The 19,680-nt window shown below is 40.5% G+C and overlaps 1 protein-coding gene across 12 annotated transcripts in view; it reads left to right on the top strand.

Moving 5' to 3' along the window:
* The window catches only part of LOC307179510 (uncharacterized protein), a 511,372-nt gene extending 493,684 nt beyond the window's left edge, over positions 1 to 17,688 (top strand). For 6 of the 12 annotated variants that reach the window (XR_013825406.1, XR_013825410.1, XR_013825411.1 and 3 more), the window contains one exon: positions 4,970 to 9,158. The gene's annotated coding sequence lies outside the window, so the exon portion shown is untranslated. Of the gene's footprint in view, positions 1 to 4,969; positions 9,159 to 16,370 lie in introns of those variants that run through there. The other 6 variants (XR_013825403.1, XR_013825405.1, XR_013825404.1 and 3 more) reach the window with 5 other exon arrangements.
* The last annotated feature ends 1,992 nt before the right edge of the window (positions 17,689 to 19,680 follow it).

The raw sequence follows: 19,680 nt of genomic DNA, 5'->3' as shown, positions 1-19,680 counted from the left end.
CAAAAATTGTCTCCCATTCTGAGGGTTCTCTTTTTGTCTTGTTTATGGTTTCCTTTGCTGTGCAAAAGCTTTTAAGTTTAACTAGGTCCCATTTGATTATTTTTGTTTTTATTTTCATTACTTCAGGAGGTGAGTCAAAAAAGATCTTGCTGTGGTTTATGTCAAAGAGTGTTTTTCCTATGGTTTCTTCTAAGAGTTTTATAGTGTTTGGCCTTACATTTAGGTCTTTAATCCATCTGGAGTTTATTTTTATGTATGGTATTAGGGAGTGTTCTAATTTCATTCTTTTACATGTATCTGTCCAGTTTTCCCAGCACCACTTATTGAAGAGGCTGTCTTTTCCCCATTGTATATTCTTGCGTCCTTTGTCATAAATTAGTTGACCATATGTGAGTGGGTTTATCTCTGGGCATTCTGTCCTGTTCCATTGATCTATATTTCTGTTTTTGTGCCAGTACCATACCGTCTTGATTACTGTAGCTTTGTGGTATAGTTTGAAGCTGGGGAGCCTGATTCCTCCAGCTCCGTTTTTCTTTCTGAAGATTGCTTTGGCTATTCAGTGCCTTTTGTGTTTCCATACAAATTGTAAAATTCTTTTGTTCTAATTCTGTGAAGAATGCCATTGGTAGTTTGATAGGGATTGCATTGAATCTGTAGACTGCTTTGGGTAGTAGAGTCATTTTCTCAATATTGATTCTTCCAAGAACATGGCATTTTTATCCATCTGTTTATGTCATCTTTAATCTCTTTCATCAGTGTTTTATAGTTTTCTGAGTACAAGTCTTTTGCCTCCTTAGGGAGGTTTATTCCTAGGTATTTTATTCTTTTTGTTGCAATGGTAAATGGGATTGTTTCTTTAATTTCTCTTTCTGATTTTTTCGTTGTTACTGTATAGGAATGCCAGAGATTTCTGTGCATTAATTTTGTATCCTGCAGCCTTACCAAATTCATTGATTAGCTCTAGTAGTTTTCTGGTGGCATCTTTAGGATTCTCTATGTATAGTATCATGTCATATGCAAACAGTGACAGTTTTACTTCTTTTCCAATTTGTATTCCTTTTATTCCTTCTCTGATTGTCATGGCTAGGACTTCCAAAACTATGTTGAATAAGGGTGGCGAGAGTGGACATCCTTATCTTTTTCCTGATCTTAGTGGAAATGCTATCAGTTTTTCACCATTGAGTATGATGTTTGCTGTGGGTTTGTTATATATGGCCTTTATTATGTTGAGGTAGATTCCCTCTACCCATTTTCTGGACAGTATATATATATTTTTTTTTGCGGTACACGGGCCTCTCACTGTCGTGGAGCACAGGCTCCAGACACACAGGATCAGTGGCCATGGCTCACAGGCCCAGCTGCTCCGCGGCATGTGGGATCTTCCCGGACCGGGGCATGAACCTGTGTCCCCTGCATCGGCAGGCAGACTCTCAACCACTGCACCCCCAGGGAAGCCCTGGACAGTTTTTATCATAAATGGGTGTTGAATTTTGTCAAAAGCTTTCTCTGCATCTGTTGAGATGATCATATGATTTTTATTTGTTAATATGTTGTATCACATTGATTGATTTGCATATATTGAAGAATCCCTGCATCCCTGAGATAAATCCCACTTGATCATGGTGTATGATCCTTTTTAATATATTGTTGGATTCTGTTTGCTAGTATTTTGTTCAGGATTTTTGCATCTATATTCATCAGTGATATTGGCCTATAATTTTCTTTTTTTGTGATATATTTTTCTGGTTTGGGTATTAGGTTGATGGTGGCTTCATAGAATGGATTTGGGAGTGTTTCTCCCTCTGCAGTTTTTTGCAAGAGTTTGAGATGGGTGTTAGCTCTTCTCAAAATGTTTGATAGAATTTGCCTGTGAAGCCATCTGGTCCTGGACTTTTGTTTGTTGGAAGATTTTTAATCACAGTTTCAATTTCATTACTTGTGATAGGTCTGTTTATATTTTCTAAATCTTCCTGGTTCAGTCTTGGAAAAGTGTACCTTTCCAAGAATTTGTCCATTTCTTGTGGTTGTCCGTTTTATTGGCATAGAGTTGTTTGTAGTAGTTTCTTATAACTTTGTATTTCTGCAGTGTCAGTTGTGATTTCTCCTTTTTTATTTCTAATTCTATTGATTTGAGTCTTCTCCGTTATTTTCTTGATGAGTCTGGCTAATGGTTTATCAATTTTGTTTATCTTCTCAAAGAACCAGCTTTTAGTTTTATGGATCTTTGCTACTGTTTTCTTTGTTTCTATTTCATTTATTTCTGCTCTGATCTTTATGATTTCTTTCCTTCTGCTGACTGGGTTTTCTTTGTTCTTCTTTCTCTAGTTGCTTTAGGTGTAGGGATAGATTGTTTATTTGAGATTTTTCTTGAGGTGAGATTGTATTGTTATGAACTTCCCTCTTAGAACCGCTTTTCCTGTGTCCCATAGGTTTTGGGCCATTGTGTTTTCATTGTCATTTGTTTTTATGTACTTTTTATTTCTTCTTTGATTTCTTCAGTGATCTCTTGGTTATTCAGTGATCTCTTGGTTATTTAGTAGTGCACTGTTTAGCCTCCATGTATCTGTGCTTTTTACAGTTTTTTTTCCTGTAGGTGATTTCCAGTGTCATAGCGTTGTGGTCAGAAAAGATGCTTGATACAATTTCAATTTTCGTAAATTTTCCTTGGCTTGATTTGTGACCCAAGATGTGATCTATCCTGGAGAATGTTCCATGTGCACTTAAGAAGAAAGTGTAATCTGCTGTTTTTGGATGGAATGTCCTATAAATATCAATTAAATCTACCTGGTCTATTGTGTCATTTAAAGCTACTGCTTCCATATTTACTTTCATTTTGGATGATCTGTCCATTGGTGAAAGTGGGGTGTTAAAGTTCCCTACTATCACTGTGTTACTGTCGATTTCCTCTTTATAGCTGTTAGCATTTGCCTTATGTATTGAGGTTCTCCTATGTTGGGTGCATATATATTTATAATTGTTATATCTTCTTCTTGGATTGATCCCTTGATCATTATGTAGTGTCCTTCCTTGTCTCTTGTAACATTCTTTATTTTAAAGTCTATTTTATCTGATATGAGTATTGCTACTCCAGCTTTCTTTTGATTTCCATTTGCATGGAATATCTTTTTCCATTCCTTCACCTTCAGTCTGTATGTGTCCCTAGGTCTGAAGTGGGTCTCTTGTAGATAGATGGGTCTTGTTTTTGTATCCATTCAGCCAGTCTGTGTCTTTTGGTTGGGGCATTTAATCCATTTACATTCAAGGTTATTATTAATATGTATGTTCCTGTTACCAGGAACTTCTGCCTCAGTTATTCTGTTATTGATTCCTTCTGGTGTATTTTTCATTTCAGTTATTGTGTTGTTCATCTTTGTTCTTTAGTGCTTCTAGATCTCTGTTAAACATTTATTTCCTCAATCCATGTCTCCATTCTATTTCTGAGATTCTGGATTATCTTTACTCTCATTACTCTGAATTCTTTTTTCAGGTAGATTGCCTATTTCCTCTTCATTTATTTGTCTTGTAGGATTTTACCTTGTTCCTTCATCTGTGACATATTTTTTTGCCATCTCATTTTTTTTTTTTTTGGATGAGTGAGATTGTGTTCCTGTCTTACTGGTTGTTTGGCCTGAGGCTTCCAACAGTGGAGTTTGTAGGCTGTTGGGTAGAGCTGGGTTGGTGCTGAGATGAATATTCCCTGGGGGTCCGAGGGTCTCTGTTAGTCCAGTGGTTTGGACTCAGAGCTCTCACTGCAGGAGCTTCTCCCTGACCCCCAGCTTGTAAACCAAGATCCTGCAAGCTGTGCAGTGGGGGTGTGGGGGGGGGGGAGAAAGTGGAAAAGGCCTTGGCTGTGGAGGGCAGGGCCTATGCTTAGGACCCAGAGGGCTGGAAAATGCCCTGGGGGTGTGGCTTATAGAATGGAAGGGGCCCAGGCGTGCCTCCTGCCTCTGGTCTCAGAGGGTGGGGGTCCCCACCTGGGAGCCCAGCAGGCTTCCCGGGCCTGAGTGGGCGGGGCCAATGTCCTTGCTCCTCTCCTGCTCTTCAGGTCCTGGAGTGCCCCTCCCACCTGCCTCCCTCCTATGCCCCCAGGACCCACGTGGCCCGGAGAGGGCTTTGTAGGGCAGGGGACTGGCATAAGAGCTCAGTAGGGTTCCCAGGCTCGAGTGGGCGGGGCCAACACCCTCACCACATCTTCTTTATCCATTCATCTGTTGATGGACATTTAGGTTGTTTCCATGTCTTGGCTATTGTCAGTAGTGCTGCTGTGAACATAGAGGAACGTGTATCTTGTTGAATTAGCATTTTGTCTGGATATATTCCCAGGAGTGGAATTGCTGGATCATATGGTAGTTCTGTTTTTAGTCAAACGTGATATCTTAACAGTATTCTGCATAATGCCTCCCAGAACTTCCTGTTCATCCCTATAGCATCCTGAGATGATGAAATAGAGAATCTGGGAGGTAGATTCAGGGTTCACAACCCACTTCCTGCATCTTGTTTGCTACATTCATAATGCCTTCTTTCACATTCCTCTTTTAAAAATCTAATTTATTAGGAACAGTATTTATATTCATGTTCTTGTTCATTTTAGAGAGCATTCTTGAAAACATCCTAATAAACATCAACCCTCTTTTAAGAAGTCCCACTGGGCATGTTAATAGGAACAAAACACCACCTGTTTATGTCTCTTCATCTCAAGGTATATAACCCAATGTATATGGGGCTGTGTACACCAAAGGGATGATTTATTTTAAATCTAGCGAACCCTCTGAATGCATGATCCATTTTTTAGAACACAAGTTCAGAGGAATGACAGAAAAGCCAGAGAGGTTTCACTTAGGAGCTTTTGTCCCTTCTATGAAAAGCATCTGCACTAATAACAAACTGAATGCACAAAACTAATTACTGGAGTCATTTTCAATTAACCTGGCCAGCTAATGCAATCCCTGGAACATTTGTTTATCCATAGGAGTTTTATCTTGAAGACAAAATCATCACTGGTTTTTGTACTCATTGGATCAGTGTGGATTGAGCAGCATCGAATCCTTGTATCGAGCGGACGTGTTTGCAGATCTAGGTCGGTAAGTGGGCTGAGGGAGTTAGTTTCCCCCACTGCTTACAGTTTCTCCTTGAGTCTGTCTCCCCATAGACTTCCTTTTTTAGGTCTCCCCCAGAACTCTCAGGTCTTGTGTCTTATGGTGTCTGAACTCTATGCAGACCCTGGCTCAGAGCTGCTGTGTGTCACCTGTCTGCACACCCAGTGGTGTTCTGAGGATGCACACACCTGAAAACCTTCCAGGGTGGCAGTTCTCAGCCTTGCCTGCACATTAGAATTGCCTGAGGAGCTTTTAAAAAGACCCAGTATAGCTGTACTCCAGGCCAATTAAATCAGAACATCTAAGGGAGGGACCAGCATCAGTGATTTTTACAGCTTCCCAGGTTACTGCAAAGATGCTGCTGACCACTTACTTGAGTGGCAAGTAAGTGGTCAGCAGCGTGAGTGCCACCTGGGTTTGTTAGAAATGCAGGTTCCCTGACACCTCCCCCCACCCAGACCTACTGAACAAGGATCTGCATTCTACTAAGGTATCCTAGGTCTGTTCAGATGCATATTCAAGATCAATAAAGAAGCACTGCCCCACTAGGAGCTCTCAAGCTGGAGCATGCATCAGAAGCACTTGGAGGGCCTGTTACAATGTAGGATTCTAGTTCTAGGGTGAGGCTGTGCATTTCTGGCAGTGACGTGATACAGGTGATGCTCCTACCAGGCAGGAACCATCTAAGGCATACTTTACCCCCAGTTCATTTACTCTCCCACTATCTGGGAGGAGCACATGAAGATTCTGAGGCACAGGGGCTACTGTAGTGAATAAGGAGTTAAATTCTAGAGGAAGTCCAGACAATAAATAAGCAGACAAACAACTAAATTACTGAAAAATTGCAGATCATGTTAAGTCTTTACGAAAAAAATTAAGTGGTCAGGTAAGGCCTTTCTGAAGGACTGCCATTTGAGCAAAGACCTGATGGATGAAGGTCTGAAAAGCACAACCAAGAAAAGAACAAGAGAAACCGGGTTCTAGGCAGAAGGAAATATAAATGCCCTGACCAAAGGTAGGCTTCGTAAACTCCAAGTAGGATGGGAGGGCCCAGGGAAAGAGGTTCCTCCTCCACCTCCAGAGCCACAACCTACTGGCTGAACGATTTGGGGAATCCTACCTTTCCTTTTGTGGCCTGTTTACTCATCAAGCTTCCCTCGTAGCATTCTTTGGAAGATTAGCAAGAATTGAATTCACGCTCTATTCACACCGAAGTTACACTTGCCTGCTGGCATCAGGTCTCCAAGGGGGAAAGAAACCAGAACTTTCCAACAGCAGTGGGTGAGCCATCCATCTCTACTGTACCTTGTAATAGAGACATATGAAGGATGCAGTGATTTCACTGCCATCAGGAAACCCTGAGAGGCAGGAGGAAACGAGAAGGCTGCACAGGTATGAATTACGGGGTGGGGGTGATGCCATCAAGATGGCGCCATGGGGAGCTACTGATTTCATTCCCCCTCACAGAGCAACTATTCCTGGACAAGACACGGCTGAGAAAATCCTAGAACACAGGGCGGAGACAGACCACACAAGAAGGGTAAGACGAGCAGCTACACACTGACCACATTGCCCCTCCCCAGGCTGGTGCAGCACCACCCCCGGAGGGCTCCTCCAGTGAGAAAAGAAGGCCCAGGGTGGACATCCAGCTGCCCCAGCAACGTGGGTAACTTAGGGGAGGGAGTCCCCATTCAGAATCAGATTGTGATGGAGAAGAGGGGAGGGGTTTGAACAACCAACAAACACTTGGATCTTGGCCAACTGAGTTCCTACCTGCAGTGCCCAAGTAGAAGTCTTAACCACTAGCTTCACTCATCTGCTGAGCTGAGGTGGTGGCAACTCAGTGGGGTACAGGTCTGCCTGATTTGGGGCCTCAGAGGAAAAGCTGAGCCTGGCCCCTATACCCTTAGGGGAGCTAACTCATGGCCCTGCTCAACCAGGAAGCTGCAGCACCCGGAAAATGACTTAGCATAGCAGCACCTGAGCAGGGAGCCTGGCCAGGGGTTCTGCCCATCTGGGGTCACTGGCTGGTCTCTGCAAACAGTTTGATAGACAGGACTGCCTCCTTAGTCCCCAAATGGGTCTTATCAGCCTCGGGGCCTTTTCTGTGGCTCCCCTGCCCGCCCTGTGCAGAGAAACTAAGCTGTAGCCCTGCCCACTGCTGCATACAGCCTCTAACCAGTGTTCCTGGGAATCTTGGTAGCATAACCTGCAGGCCTGATTACAGTGGTAGTTGAAGAGAGAACATGACCGGCGGCTTTGTGCCTGCAGAGTCAAGATGGTGACCCATCTTCTCCAGGGAGCGTAGCATACAGGTCTGTCTTATTTGATTCCCAAACAAACAAAGCCCTTGCTGGGCAGGGAAGCTAACGTACAGCCCCACCCAACAAGGAACCCTAACCAGAGTTCCCAGGAATCTGTGTAGCCCATCTTGCACCTCCAGTTACACTGCCACCAAGAACCTGGTCGGTGGTCCTACCCATCTGTAGAACTGGGACAGTGGCTACTGAGGCCAGGGAACTTGGTACCAAGTTCTGCCTAATTTGACCTCCAAATAAGAGCCTTGCCAGCCTTAGAGCCTACAAAGGGCCCTGTTGAGCAGAAAAACTAATTTGCAGGATCCCAATTCTGACTACAGCCTGCTAACCAGGGGACCTAAACAGAGCACATAGGAAGCTGTGGAGCCCATTTAACAGCCTTGCTTACAGTGAAGAGAAAGCAAATCCCAGGGTTATCCCCATCTGCAGCACAAAATGGTGGCCCTGTCAGGCAAGGAAATTCAGGGCGTAGTCTTGCCTAGTTCAGTTCCCCAAACAATGAGTCCTCCAGACCTTGATGCCTTTTTCTGCTGCCCCATCAGGACAGGGACGCTCATTCATGGCCCTCTCTACTGCTGAGTATAATATATACCCCGTCCCAATGAGAAAGCCTGACCAGAGAACCCAGGAAATAGCTGAGGCCATTGTACAGTCCCATTGGGGCAGGGAGCAAAATCAAGAGTGGCAACACCTCAGAGCTCGGGCAAAAGCCTTGCCTAAATAGACCCCACCTGCCAAGGACGTTGCAGACTGACACATGCAGAAACCCAATTAAGTGGGCTGGTAAAGTCTGGAGGAGGAGACGCCTTACTCAAGCATGTAGATACCAGCATAAGAAATCAGGGATCACAAAAAATGGTCAATATGACACCACCAAAGGAAACTAATAAAGCTCTTATAACTGACCATAAGAAATGGAGACCTATGAACTGTCAAAGAATTTGGAATAAACCTCTTTTAAAAAGTTTAGTGAACTACAAGCACACAAAGACAACTAAATGAAATTAGGAAAACAATGAACAAAAGTTCAACCAACAAATCCCAAAGGAAAAGGAAACTACAGAAGAAGTCAATAGAGAGCTTGAACAGTAGATTCATCCATGCAGAAGAATCAGTGATCTAGAAGACGGGGCATTTGGAATTAGTCAGAGGAGCAAGAGAAAAGAGTGAAGAAAGCCTACAGGATAAACGGGACAAAATTAAAAGGAAAAACAGCCATGTTATGGGAATCCCAGAAGGAGAAGAAACAAGGAAAGTATATTTAAAGCGATAATGGTTGGAAATTTCCCAAACCTGGAGAGAGAAATGGACATCCAGATCCATGAGGCCTAAAGGATCCAAAATAGGTTGAACCCCAACAGGACTACACTGGGACACATAATTAAATTGTCAAATACAAAGAATTTTGAAAGCAGCAAGGGAAGAGAGGGAAGTTACATGAACGGGAATCTCCATAAGACTATAGGTGCATTTTTCAGTAGCAGCGTTCAGGCCAGGAGTGGGTGGGATGATACATTTAAAACACTGAAAGGAAGACACTGTTAACCAAGAATTATTCAAAAATGAAAGAATAACTTTCCTGAACAAACGAAAGGTAAGCGAGTTCATCACCTCTAGACCTGCCTTACAAGAAATGCTAAGAGGAGTTCTAGTGGAAGTAAAAAAACACCAATTAACATCATATAAAACATAAGGTATGTCATAAAACTTACTGGTAATGGTAAATTTATAATCACAGATTTTTCAATATGGTAATGGGGGGATGTTTCATTTACAACTCTAGTTTAAAAACTAAAAACAAATGTAAAAATAACCTGTTATGGCTGTGAAATATTAAAAATATGTAAATTGTAACATCAAAATAGGATGTTCTAATTTTAAGATACTTCATGTAAGCCTCATGGTAACCACAAGGCTAAAAACTGTAGTAATTACCCAAAAGAATATAATAATCAGGTTAAAGCATACTAATACCAAAAGGCTTCAAAACACACATGCAAAAGAACAGGATAAGCAGCAAGGAACAGTGTATCTACAAGCCAGTCAGAAAACAATTATGGCAACAGTAAGTCCTTACCTATCAATAATTACTTTAAAAGTAAATGAATTAAATTGTCTAATCAAAAGATACAGCATGGCTGAATGCATTAAAAAAAATCAAGATCCAACAATATGCTGCCTATAAGACTCACTTTAGCTCTAAAGAGATGCATAGAGAGAGTAAAGAAATGAAAAAAAAGATATTTCAAGCAAACGGTAATAAAAAGCTAGGAGTAGCTATACTTACAATAGGTAAAATAAACTTTAAAAATATTAAAAGAGACAAAGACATTATATAATGATAGAGGCATCAGTCCTTCAAGAAGATCTAACAATTATAATATTTACAATTACCCTATATCAGAGCACCTCAATATATAAACCAAAAACAGAACTAAAAGGAGAAATAAACAGCAATACAATAATAGTTGGGGACTTTAATATCCCACTCTCAATAGTGGATAGATTATCCAGAGAATCAGTAAGGAAACAGTGGATTTGAACAACATTATAGACTAGATGGACTTATACAAAACATTTTATTCAACAGCAGAATACACATTCAAGTGCATATGGAGTGTTTTCTAGGATAGATGGTATATTAGGCAACAAAAGTCTTAGAAACTTTAAGAAGATAGAAATCATGTTGAGTATCTCTGACCAAAATGGCATGAACCTAAAAATCAATAACAGTAGAGAATTGGATAACTCTTGAACACAGAAATCAGACAACTCTCTCCTGAACCACCAATGGATTAAAGAAGAAATTAAATAGTAAAGTACCTTGAGACAAATGAAACTGGAAACACAACATACCAAAACTGATGGGATATAGCAAATCCAGTTCTAAGAGGGAAGTTCATAATAATAAACGCCTACATTAAGAAACAGAAAGATATCAAATAAGCAAGCTAACTATGCTTCAAGGAACTAGAAAAAGTAAAATAAACCCAAAGTTAGCAGAAAGAAGGAAATAATATTAGCAGAAACAGGACAGGAAAACAATACAAAAGATTATAACAACTAAGAGGTAGTTCTTTGAAAAGATAAAAAATAGACAAGTCTTTAACTAGACTAATTAATAAAGGAAGAAAGGAGACATTACATCTGGTACTACAGAAATGCAAAGCATCCTAAGAGGCTACTATGAACAACTATATACCAACAAACTGGACATCCTAGAAGAAATGGAAAAATTCTTAGAAATATATTACCTACCAACACCAAATTAGGAGGAAACAGACTATCTGAACAGATCAGTTACTAGTAAGGATATTGAATCCCATGCTCTTGGATTGGAAGAATTAATGTTATTAAAATGGCCACACTACCCAAAACAATCTACAGATTTAATGCAATCCCCATCAAATTACCCAGGACATTTTTCACAGGACTAGAACAAATAATCCTAAAATTTATATGGAACCATAAAAGACCCAGAATTGCCAAAGCAATCCTGAGGCAAAAGAATAAAGCAGGATGCATAACCTCCCAGACTTCAGACAATACTACAATCAAAACAGCATGGTATTGGCACAAAAACAGACATACGGATCAATGGAATAGAAGAGAGAGCCCAGAAATAAATCCACACACCTATGGACAACTAATCTTGGACAAAGGAGGCAAGAATATAAAATGAGAAAAAAAACAGTCTCTTCAGCAGGTGGTGCTGGGACAGTTGCATGTAAATCAGTGATGTTAGAACACACCCTCCCACCATACACAAAAACAAACTCAAAGTGACTTACACGATACCATAAAACTACTAGAAGAGAACACAGGCAAAACATTCTTTGACACAAATCATACTGACGTTTTCTTAGGTCAATTTCCCCAGGAAATAGAAATAAACACAAAAATAAACAAATGGGACCTAATCAAACTTATAAGCTTGTGCACAGAAAACACAACCATAAACAAAATGAAAAGACAACCTATGGACTGGGAGAAATTATTTGCAAATGATGTGACCAACAAGAGTTTAATTTCCAAAATATACAAACAGTTCATACAATAACAAAAAAACCCAAAACAACCCAATCAAAAAATGGGCACAAGACCTGAATAGACGTTTCTCCAAAGAAGACATACAGTTGGCCAAAAGGCACATGACAAGATGCTCAACGTTGTTAATTATTAGAGAAATTCAAATCAAAAGTACAATGAGGTACCACCTCACACCAGTCAGAATGGCCTTCATTAAAAAGTCTACAAATAAGAATTGCTGGAGAGGGTGTGGAGAAAAGGGTGTCACACACATGACCAGGAGAAAGCAGTTTGAGCAGTGTGAGTTGGGATGGTGGCAGGGATGTATACTCTCAAACTGAACTAACCTTTGGCCAAATACATGGATCTGACTGCTTAGTACAGACTTGGATCTGCTGAGATGATAGTTTGGGCCTGAGACCACAGTGCTTTAACAATGCTGTTAGATTCTGTGAGATGCACAATTACAAGGTTGGGACAGTGGCTTGTGCCCTGTGAGTACTTAGTATATGAACTGATGAATTATGAAAAGTATTAAAATTGCTCTATAATATTAAGGACAGTTAAAGAGTGTAGGTTCCTCCTACACTGTTGGTGGAAATGTAAATTGGTGCAGCCACTATAGAGAACACTATGGAAGTTCCTCAAAAAACTAAAAAGAGTTGCCATATGATCCAGCAATCCCCCTCCTGGGACAAAACTATAATTTGAAAAGATACATGCACCTCTGTGTTCACAGCAGCCCTGTTTACAACAGCCAAGACATGGAAACAACCTGAATGTCCATCGACAGATGAATGGATAAAGAAGATGTGGTATATACATACATACAATGGAATACTACTCAGTCATAAAAAAGAATGAAATAACGTCCTTTGCAGCTACATGGATGGACCTAGAGATTATCATACTAAGTGAAGTAAGTCTGAAAGAGAGAGAAAGACAAATACCATATGAGATCACTTATATGTGGAATCTAAAATATGGCACAAATGAACATATCTATGAAATAGAAACAGACTCACAGACATAGAGAACAGACTTGTGGTTCCACGGTGGAGGGCGGGTAGAGGAGGGCTGGATTGGGAGTTTGGGACTAGCAGCTGCAAACTACTGTATATGGAGTGGATAAATAAGGTCCTACTGTATAGCACTGGGAGCTATATTCAATATCCTGTAATAAACCATAATGGAAAAGAATATGAAGAATATATACACACACACACATATATACACATACATATATATGTATGTATAACTGAAAAAAATAAACTAGTAAGGATATTGAATTAGTAATTAAAAAAAATCTTCCAACAAAGAAAAGCCTAGGACCAGATGGCTTCACTGGTGAATTTTACCAAACATTTAAAAAAGAATTAATGCCAAACCTTCTACTCTTCAAAAAAATCAAACAAGAGGGAATAGTCCCAAACTCATTTTACAAGGCCAACATTACCTTGATACTAAAGCCAGAAAAGATTCAAGAAAACTGTAGGCTGATATCCTTCATGAATATAGATATAAAAATGCTCAATAAAATACTAGCAAACCAAATTCAACAGCACATTTAAAGGATCACTCACCATCATCGAGATTTACCCCTAGAATGCAAGGCTGATTCAGCATATGTAAATTAGTTACATCACACAAATAGAATGAAAGCAAAAAATTGTGTGATCATCTCAACAGATAGAGAAAAATTTGGATTTGACAAAATTCAACATCCATTCATGATAAAACTCTTAATAAATTGGGCATAGGAGGAATACACCTCAACATAAAAGCCATATATGACAGGTCCACAGTTAACATCATACTCAATGGTGAAAGGTTGAAAATTTTTCCTCTCACATCAGGAACAAGACAAGGGTGCCCACTCTCACCACTCCTATTCACCACAGTACTGGAGGTCCTAGCCAGAGCAATCAAGAAAGCAAAACAAAAAGTAAAGGCATCAGAATTGGAAAGAAAGAAGTTAAATTTTCTCTGCAGATGACATGACTTTATAGATAGAAAATCCTAAATATTCCACCAAAAAATTCCTAGATCTAATCAACAACATCAGTAAAGTTGAAGGATACAAAATTAACATGCAAAAATTAGTACTGTTTCTATTCATTAACAAAAAATTATCTGAAAAATTAATTTTTCTCATTTACAATTCCATCTAAAACAATAAAATACTTGGGAATACATTTAACCGAGGAGGTGAAAGATCTCTACACTGAAAAATACAAAACATTGATGAAAGAAATTGAAGAAAACACAAATAAATGGAAAGGTGTCCTGTGTTCATGGATTAGAAGGATTAATATTGTTGAAATGTTCAAACTACCCACAGGCATCTGTAGAAGCAACACAATCCCTATCAAGATTCCAATGGCATTTTTTACAGAAGTAGATAAAACAATCCTAAAATATATGGAACCATCAAAGACCCCAAATAGCCAAAGCAATTCTGAGAAAGAAGAAGAAAGTAGGAGGCATCACACTTTCTGATTTTAAACTGCATTATAAAGCTATAGTAATTGAAACAGTACAGTACAGGCATTAAAACAAACACATAGAACAATGGAGCAGAACTGAGAACCCAGAAATAAACCCAAGCATATATGGTCAACTAAAATTAACCAGGGACCCAAGAATGCTCAGTGGAGAAATTGAAGAATGCTTGAGTAAACGGTGCTGGGAAAAAAGCACCTATAAACAAAAATGAAGCTATACTCCTGTCTTCTACCCTTCACAAAAAACCAACTCAAAATGAATTAAAGACTTAAATGAAAGACCTGAAACCATAAAACTAGAAGAAAAGATAGGGAAAAAGCTCCTTGAGATGGGTCTTAGCAATGATTTTTTTTAGATATTTAAAAATAAACAAGTGGGATTACATCAAACTACAAAGCTTCTACACAACAAAAGAATCAACAAAATGAAAAACTATAGAATGGGAAGAAATATTTGCAAATCATATATCTGATAAGGAGTTAATATCCAAAGTATATTTAAAAACTCATACAACTCTGTAGCAAAAAATAATTCAGTTAAAAAATGGGCAGGTAGTTCCCTGGTGGTGCAATGGTTAAGAATCTGCCTACCAATGCAGGGGACATGGGTTCGAGCCCTGCTCCGGGAAGATCCCACATGCCGTGGACCAACTAAGCCCGTGCGCCACAACTACAGAGCCTGCGCTCTACAGCCCACAAGCCACAACTACTGAAGCCCGCGTGTCTAGAGCCCGTGCTCCACAACAGAAGCCACCACAATGAGAAGCCCGCGCACCACAGTGAAGAGTAGCCTCCACTCGCCGCAACTAGAGAAAGCCCGTGGGCAGCAATGAAGACCCAATGCAGCCAAAAGTAATAAACTAATTTTTTTTAAATGGGCAAAGGACCTGAATAGACACTTTTCCAAAGAAGATAGTTGATTCAAATGGCTAACAGGTACATGAAATGGTGCTTAGCGTCACTGGGGAAATGCAAATCGAAGCCACATGAGATATCTTCTCACATCTGTTAGAATGGCTCTTATGAAAAAGACAAGAGAACAAATGCTGTCAAGGAGATGGAGAAAAGGGAATCCTAGTACACTGTTGGTGGGAATGTAAACTGGTAAAGTCACTATGGAAAACAGTATGGAGGTTCCACCAAAATGTAAAAACAGAACTACCAAAAGACCCAGCAATCTCAGTTCTTGGTGTATTTCCAAAGGAAATGAAAACACATGTTGAAGAGATATCTCCACCCCCGTGTTTACTATAGCATTATTTATAAGCGCCAAGACATGGAAACAACCTAAGTGTTTATCGATGGATGAATGGATAAAGAAATTGTGATATGATATCTTTAGATAAGTACTATATATACATATAAATATAGATATACAATGAAATATTATTCAACCATTAAACAAGGAAATCCTGCCATTTGCGACAACATGAATGGACCTTGAGAGCACTATGCTAAGGAGAATTAGGAAGACAATACTGTATGATCTCACATTTGGAATCTTAAAGAAAAACTCATAGATATCTACAAAACAGAAATAAAGATGTAGAAAACAAACTTATGGTTACCGGGGGTAAGGGGTGGGGGGTAAATTGGGATTGACATATACACACTACTCTATGGAAAATAGATAACTAATAAGGACCTACTGTATAGCACAGGGAACTCTACTCAGTACTCTGTAATGACCTATATGGGAAAAGAATCTAAAAAAGAGTGGATGTACGTATATGTATAACTGATTCACTTTGCTGTACACCTGAAACTAACACAACATTGTAAATCAACTATATTCCAATAAAAATTTAAAAAGAAAAATTCATAGAAAAAGATCAGATTTGTGGTTGCCAGAGATGGGGCGGGCGGTGGGGGGCATTGGATGAAGGTGGTCAAAGGTACAAGCTTAGAGTTATAAGATAAATAAGTACGGGGGACGTAACGTACAATGTGTTTACTCTAATGAACACTGCTGGATGGTATATTTGGAAGTTGCTAAGAGAGTACATCCTAAGAGTTCTCATCACAAGTGAAAAAACACCCTTTGTGTGTGTGTGCGTGTCTATATGAGATGATGGATGTTAACTTACTGTGGTAATCGCTTCACAGTATATCTAAGTTAGGTCCGTATGCTGCACACCTTCAACTTACACAGTGCTGTATGTCAGTTGTATCTCAATAACTGGAAAAATTGTGGAATGCACAACTGGGAGCTACCACAAAGACTAAAGCAGTCCAGGAAGGATACCATTAGAGGTGGGGTTTCAAGGAGGCATTATAGGGGGAGTAGGGCTGGAATAAGAGGCCCTATATAAATGTATATGAATGAACCATATAATTGTATCTGTTTGTTTTTTGTTTGTTTGTTTGTTTGTTTTTTTTTGCGGTACGCGGGCCTCTCACTGTTGTGGCCTCTCCGGTTGCAGAGCACAGGCTCCGGACGCGCAGGCTCAGCGGCCATGGCTCACAGGCCTAGCCACTCCGCGGCATGTGGGATCTTCCCGGACTGGGGTACGAACCCGTGTCCCCTGCATTGGCAGGCAGACTCCCAACCACTGCACCACCAGGGAAGCCCTATCTGTTTGTTTTACTGAAGAGCTACGTGCATAAAGTCTGAAGATGATGCTACCAAACGAACTTTAAACACCTTGTCTTCAGAGTTTACAGGCCTCATCGTTCTGCAAAATACCTTCATTCCTTATTTCCCTCCCTGACTTCCCTTCTGGGAAGCACAGAGTCAAAATTAATACCCACTTAGAGAAAACATATTTGCATACGTTGTATATTAACGATTTGCCTCTTTCATCCACAGCCTTAATATTATATAATAATAACATTTTAAAAATTACCCAAAGTGGGAATTTCTTGACCTTGGGTTCAAGCAGATCTATATTTGAAAGTTCCAGTAATTTTTAGCTTTGAAGGAATAAGTAAGTCTTAAGGTCACTGAACATCTATTTCTTCATATAAAATGGAAACTTTTTAAGTCACTATTTACTGAGTTTGTTGTATCATTCTAGAAAAAGCAATATGTAGAAGCGAAAGGGTTAGTTCCTGGTGTATGGTAGGTGCCCTGTAAATGCCGTTTCCCTTTACTCCTGCGTTATGGGAGTTGCCATCTCTCTTTTCTGCCCTGGTCTGAACAACACAGAGTCATCCTATGTTTGATCAGAAAATATTCCCATATGCTTAGGCCTAACTGATGTTCCACCTCCAGCTCCCTTCCATCCCAGCCCTAGTTAAATGCTGCATAAATGATCCCCAGCTCACACACATTTTCCCCCCTGACTTCCCCCTAGGTAAATAACAGATGCCATTGTCTTCTGTTAGGCTCATTAGAGATGTTTAATCATCCGAGCCTCTACGGTTGCACAGCCATAAAGGAGATGGCCTTACCAGGGTGTGGGGAGGGACAGAGCTTCACTTTTGTGAGTCCTAAAATTGATGAGGGAGTTGGCAGTGCCTCTGAGTCCCACAGCCTAACGTCAGGGGAATCCCCCTTCCTGATTTGGATGTTCTGTTACTTATTATATTTGAAATGTCAAAGAATATTTCACAACTGTACTTCTCCTCCTTTAACCCTGTCTGATGCCAAAAGAGACCTCTCTGGTCAACAGCTGTTCGTAAGGGACGAATGAAACAAGATGCATTTAGAATGTTCCTTTAACAGCCTAAGCGAAGAGCAAGGCAGCCTTGGAGCTGGGCTTGTTTGGAACGTTGGCCAGTTAGCCAAGTGCATAGGAATGAGGGTTATTTCAGTCCAATTCTATGAGGATTTCTGAGCACGTGGAGTCCACCACCACCCACGCCCTAGCTCCATCTCCAGCTCCCACGCTGACCAAGTTGACCTCACAGGTAGAAGCAGTGCACATGCAGGTGACTCCGTGACAAGGGCACAGACACCAAATTGACACCCAGGTGCTTCTCTTCATTAAGTCTGAAGACTTTGAAGCATCTGTACCTGGCTTTCGTGGTGTCTACTTCTGAGCATCTGTTCATGGGTCTATTTCAGGGACACGTCTATGGATTCCTGGTGCACCCGGTAGTTAACATTCATGTCTGGCCGCTCTGGGTGCCAGACATAATCTTCTCCTCACTCTCCTCCGTGTCCTAATACAGCGGATGCTTCCAGCGCCCAGAGTAACATCCCTTTGATCCGCATCTGATTTCAGCCACAGCTGTGGTTGACAGCTCAATTCACCCTGAGAGCTCCCCAGCTTAGTTAATGCACAGGGCAAGGGGTCCTGGCTGATGGGTAAGAATAGCCCATCACAGCCCCAGCATCTTAGAACAACTTGGTTCATTCTCTCCCGCCTTCGCTCTTTTCCCTCCCCCCATATACAGATAAGAAGATATGTCATAGTTACAGAGATCTGAAAGTGGGGTTCATGGGTTAGCAACATCATAAGGTTTACCCGAGAGACTGACAGAAATGCAGGATCTCCGGTAGGTCCCATCTCAAACTACTGTATCCTACTCTGCATTTAAAAAAGATCTTCAGATGATTCTAATGAACACTAAAATTTGAGAAGTGCTAGTCTGGATTGTTTTATGCATAGGGAAAAAAAACGTCTGACCCAAAGAAGCTCATCAGCCCTGTGTCTGCTTACAGATAATGATGGCGGCTCTAATATGAAATGGAGTAGACAAGACCCTTTTTTTTAAATTAAAGGGGAAAACTGCCTCATACTGTTCCCATGTTATATTTCATTGTCAAACATCAAGAATCATTCACTTAATTAACTTGGAAAACAGTTACTTTAGATTACTGAATGCAGGTTAATTCTGGTGCTTAAACACCGGCAGTGCCAGAAAGAATAATTTCCTGAAACCCTCCTATTGCCACACAAAGGAAGTCATTCTTGAAAAAAATAACAGTCCTAATATAATCGCTTTTCATTTGCACGCATGCAGGAAGTTGCCAAATGTTTGCGCTCACCCGCTCTATCAAAAAGTTGCTTTCTTGCCATAATGAAAATATACGTTGGCTGCCCCATTAGCCATGTCATGACACTGGCCCAGGTATTGAGAATTTCTCAGCTAAACCTCCCTGTTATGAGTAGAGCTTAGGCTGTTGAAGCTGGGATAGGCTTTATGCATGAATCTGGACCAACTCCTTTATTTTACAGGACACACCATGTGCACAAGTAGGCGTGAGCTCACACATGGGGGCTTCAAGGAATTGTCATAGCTGGAATTCTATTACAGACCCCTCAACTCTGAACACGAGTCTCTCCCTATGTCTTTTCAATGTATGAGCATTTCTTTCATCAAAAGAAAGACTGGAAGTTGAGAAAAACTAGTTCATTCTAGCTGTATCTATATTTACCTACCTATCCCCTATTCCTTCCCTCCCTTACTTCCTTTTCTTTCATCTACCTACCTACCGACGTTATCAGCAACTGTTTAAAGCTAAATAACATTAATTTGAGCAAACTCAGAGACACCCAGCATGGAACATATCTATCCCTATAATTTTTCATGTAAATTCTGTCGGTGGTAGCTGGTGTTTGGCCCTGCACGTCATGACATGAAGAAGCATTCATTCCTTTGAGTTTGGGCTAGATTTGCTCCTTTGGGTCACCTATAATCACATTCTAAAGACAGCTGGCTGGGCGTAACTTAGTAGCTCTACTCTGTAAATGGCCACTATTTCTGAATCCTGAGTGACTTCTGGTTCCTGCCCATATCTCCTTTGGGTTCAGCAAGGGGAGAATTTCTAGTTCTGTCTTCAGA

Source organism: Stenella coeruleoalba (assembly GCF_951394435.1).
Source record: "Stenella coeruleoalba genome assembly, chromosome: 20".
Lineage (NCBI taxonomy): Eukaryota > Metazoa > Chordata > Mammalia > Artiodactyla > Delphinidae > Stenella > Stenella coeruleoalba.
The sequence above is the reverse complement of the archived record's forward strand: the minus strand, read 5'-3'. Positions and strand labels throughout refer to the sequence as shown.